Source organism: Limulus polyphemus, unplaced genomic scaffold (assembly GCF_000517525.1).
Source record: "Limulus polyphemus unplaced genomic scaffold, Limulus_polyphemus-2.1.2 Scaffold10492, whole genome shotgun sequence".
Lineage (NCBI taxonomy): Eukaryota > Metazoa > Arthropoda > Merostomata > Xiphosura > Limulidae > Limulus > Limulus polyphemus.
Genome location: NW_013676102.1, coordinates 10,323 through 15,106, shown reverse-complemented (window position 1 = coordinate 15,106; position 4,784 = coordinate 10,323). Strand labels below are relative to the sequence as shown.

At 31.8% G+C, this 4,784-nt stretch overlaps 1 long non-coding RNA gene across 1 annotated transcript; it reads right to left on the bottom strand.

The window, feature by feature from the left end:
• Nucleotides 1-1,125: 1,125 nt before the first annotated feature.
• On the bottom strand, nucleotides 1,126-4,697 carry LOC111083646. The gene is made up of 3 exons (XR_002609158.1): nucleotides 4,632-4,697; nucleotides 2,288-2,296; nucleotides 1,126-1,197 (listed from the first exon to the last, which is right to left on the bottom strand). It is a non-coding gene; the product is annotated as an uncharacterized LOC111083646 (long non-coding RNA).
• Nucleotides 4,698-4,784: the final 87 nt, after the last annotated feature.

Genomic DNA, 4,784 nt, shown 5'->3' with positions numbered 1-4,784 from the left:
TGACAACATGGTACGGGAGTGTAGTGAGACGCTGTTCAATTAGAGTAGTCAACGGGTTGTCGGCGGGTGGAGTTTATTAGCTGCTTTGCCTCAAATTGGGACTGGCACAAATAACCCTCGACAAACAACGCATCCAGTTAGAATTTAGTGTAGCTATTAATTAAACAGTAAAAAGTTAATAAATATTCTGGCCTAATAGTGTGTACTCTATTCTAATTTTTAAGCTGAATTTATAATGTAGTACAATCCGACTACATTAACCTATCGAACCATTCTAATCATGCTATAAACACACAATGTAAGATATTTAAAACTGCTTCGATGTAGATTCTCTTATCAATGATAAGAATATTAATATTTTCCTATAAGTAATACACAATACCAGGTACAATCTGAAATAATAATTTGAACCACTATTTCGGAACATTAGGTTGATTGGTATACAATTTTGAACACTTTAATCTATCCTCTTCTGTCCAATGATTGGTTATTGAGAGAAACACACACATTATTCATTTTATAATGGAAGTTCCACATGGCATCAGAGAGGGGTTCAGATTAAATTGACCTACGTTGGTGTTTGAAGTGTGTCAACTTCTGGATTAACGAACCTTCCACATTTCTTTTGACATAATCTCTAGTTTTATATTGGCTGTCTTCCAGTTGATTTTATGATCAAGATCCCTCGTTCATAAAAAGTAACATTAATTATTTGACCATTTGCAGCATATTTTTAATGTTCCACAGTCTTGTTAAGCTCAACCAATCAAACACTAGTGTATCCATCCACTAGATCAGAAGTTCACTTCCTGTAGCTGTTCTGCCTGGTGATGCCAGGTTAACCTGATGAAACATTGTAACCATAGATAGTGTATTCTGTATCCATCCACTAGATCAGAAGCTTACTTCCTGTAGCTGTTGTACTTGATGATGCCACGTTAACCTCATGAAACGTTGTAACCAAAGATACTGTTACGTCTCTGGTCGTTAGTTAATTTCCCGTATGATTTCTTTCCGATGAAACTTTAGCGACACAAGTCCTTTCTTAAATAAAACTAGTTTATTCTTTCTCAATACAACTTTGAAATTCACTTTATTTCCACAGTCACGCTATAACTTAAACAAACGCTATAATTCACAACGAACGACACACACGCTCGACCCAACTGTCAGTCTCTATCTCTGTCTGCAATTCAACTCCATTCCATTGTTGCCGTAACTTCTTACATACATGAATACTGCATATCTATTAAACACTCGAGCATTCACGAACCTTCGAAAATATGACGTGTTACTAGCGGCACGTGACCTCCACTGTCGTAACAATACTATACTCTGTATCCATCCACTATAGTTCACTTCCTGTTGCTGTTCTACTTGATGATGGCAGATTTACCTTATGAAACGTTGTAACTATAGGTACCATACCCTGTATTTCTGACAATAAACAAGTTTTAAATTGAAAAGTTTATCTACACATTTTACATAAGTAACATACATATACAATAACACAACCAGAAACTGTCGGACAATTTTTGTTGGATTATTTATAATTTCTATTACAAATAATAGAAAATTTACGTAACAGTTCATTCACTTACAATATTCACACACACACGTACATAAACAAAAGAGAGAAGAATAGTCTTATAAATATTATTAAAAAACATGGTGAGAAGATATTTGGAGACATTGACTCTATCATCGTTTTAACCTTAAGTTTTGTTTGTTATGAGAAATCTTCCTACGAGACCGTGCGCATGAAACACATTAAGTATATGTTATGTTATATTTCAAATTTTGTAGTGCATACTGGAGGGATTTACATATTTTAATAAAAGTTTAGAAAAAAACAACTTTTACCTTCCAAATAAATTTAAAAAATATATTTTTATTTCATCCAACGTTTCGCCTTTGTGGTTTCATAAGTGTTAATATACACAAGTGTTTGATATTAGTATATTCATAAAACATATTATGGTTCTTGCTAATTTATATATTTATTTATATTTTATTTAAGTAATCTCTGTTATATGTTAGCATAGCTACATATTATTATAACTATAATATTAATACAATAATGAAACAATAATAATATTATATACATTGTTAGACGCACGTTACAACAAACTCGAGAAGTAAAATATTACAGGCACTACTGTCAAACTACTACTACGACAGTTTTGTATATTAACCCTGATGAAGCTGCAAATGCAAAACGTTGGTTGAAATAAAAATGTATTGTTTTGTATATAAATCTGGAGTTTCAAGATCGTTTTTTCTAAACTTACATTGCCTGAAGAAAGAAAAAAATATTTGTAAGTACACGTACCTTTGTGCAGTACTGAAACAGTATCTGCTACCTTCAAGTCTCATGTATATCATATAAAGTTAAGTATCTGCTACCATCAATATCTCATGTATATCATATAAACTTACGTATCTGCTACCTTCAAGTCTCATGTATATCATATAAACTTAAGTATCTGCTACCATCAATGTTTCATGTATATCTATATAAACTTAGGTATCTGCTGCCATCACTGTTTCATGTATATATATAAACATAAATATCTACTACCATCAATACTTCATGTATATCATATAAACTTAAGAATCTACTACCATCAATGTTTCATGCATATCATATAAACTTAATTATCTGCTACTATCAATGTTTCATGTATATCATATAAACTTAAGCATATGCTACCATCAATGTCTCATGTATATCATATGAACCTAAGTATCTACTACCATCAATACTTCATGTATATCATACAAACTTAAGAATCTGCTACCATCAATGTTTCATGTATATCATATAAACTTAAGTATCTGCTACTATCAATGTTTCATGTATATCTGTATAAACTTAAGCATCTGCTACCATCAATGTTTCATGTATATCATATAAACTTAAGTACCTGCTGCTATCTGCAATGTTTCATGTATATCTACATAAAACTAAGCATCTGCTACTATCAATGCTTCTTGTATCTGCTGCTATCTGCAATGTTTCATGTATATCATATAAACGAACTCAGATTGTATACCAAATGTTACAAGTATTGGTTTTAAGAATAATGTCATCAGTTTACCTGAAATGATGAGGTTTGGTTGGTCAGGTTTTTGTTAAGCAGAAAGCTTTACAATGAGTTAAACTGCTGTGCCCTCCCCGTGTATTGAACCCGATTTTTTTATTTTGGTATCGTAATTCTGCAGACGTATCACTGAACAACTGGGGTGCAAAATACTGAGGACAAAGCACACGTTGATATTAGTGGGAATATGCTGTCCATGTAATTGTATCAAATCTGCTAATAGAATATTAAATTAGAAAAACACGTTTGTTCTTCCAATTAACATAGAACTAATAGAAACAATCATGGACAGAGTTGTTTCATTATAAAATTACTTTTAACTCGTTATTTTGTAATAGAATATCGACATCGAAATACTCAGGAAAGGTGGATTTCAACTGGAGGATATGATACCCAACGTTGATCCTTATTATATGTATGTTTTTCACCATATTTAATCATTAATTAGTCAATAGCAATATTAATTGTAACTTTTGAGATAGTCTTAAACCAGACGTTTAACAAAGAAACTTTTCACATTAAGAAAGTGTAGAAGCAAAACCTATTGTTGGAAAATAACCAATTATAAAAAAATGTATGGATAATGAGACTATGTTGATGAGAAATATTATAGAAATATATAAAGTAATTATATCCAGTAAAACAAGAAACTTTTATGTACTGTTTATTCTGTGATTCAGAAGTTTCTCTTTTTGTTGTTGTTGTTTTTTCACCTTTCACGCTGTTATTAGGGCTGCTATTCTTTACAATAGGTGTCTGTGACCTGTTGGCGATAAATGTCCACAATAAACGGACAGCAAACGATCAACTTGTTTTAAAATATTATATTCAAAACAAGTATGTATAAAAAATCACTTACACTATAGGTTATCACAGTTGTATCCACTATAATTATCTAAATCATAACTCCGGTAATAAATGTAAATGAAACAGTCACATTCGAAGTGCTGAATTTTCTTATTTTAACAAGTTTTTAGATATACAAGAATCTTAAAAAGTTATGTGTCATACCTGAACTTACAAACTTAAAAATAATCCAGCTACAACAACTGCCAATTAAGATTATTGTAGGCTGTGTATTTAATCCAAGCGTTTGCAATGTCGATTGGGAGATATGATACAACGTAATGGACGGGAAAAGTCTGAAACTTTCTGCCAAATTTTCGAATACAATACAAAACGTGAGGTAGGCTACAATAAATGATTGTTGATTATTTAATGCATTAGTAAGTACTTTCTTGTAGAATTATGTGTTGTTTATTTGATTAGTTATGACACGTTTGAAAAGAAGAAAGTCCTGAATATATTGCTTTTGATTATAATATTGTTACGTCTCTGGTCGTTAGTTAATTTTCCATAAAAATTCTATCCGAAGACTTGTCCTTTCTTAAATAAAACTGGTTTATTCTTTCTGAATACAACTTTGCAATACACTTAATTTCTATAGTCGCGCTATAACAAACGCTATAATTCACAACGAACGTCTCACGTGCTCGACTGAACTCTCTGTCTGCAGTTCAATTACACATTGTTGCCGTCACTTCTTACCGGTCTTATATACACAAGAATACTGAATATCTGGTAAATGCTCGAGACTTCACGAACCTTCGAAAATATGACATGTTACTAGAGTCACGTGACCCCCGCTGTCGTAACACTGCCCCTTCCTTAGTATTCTTC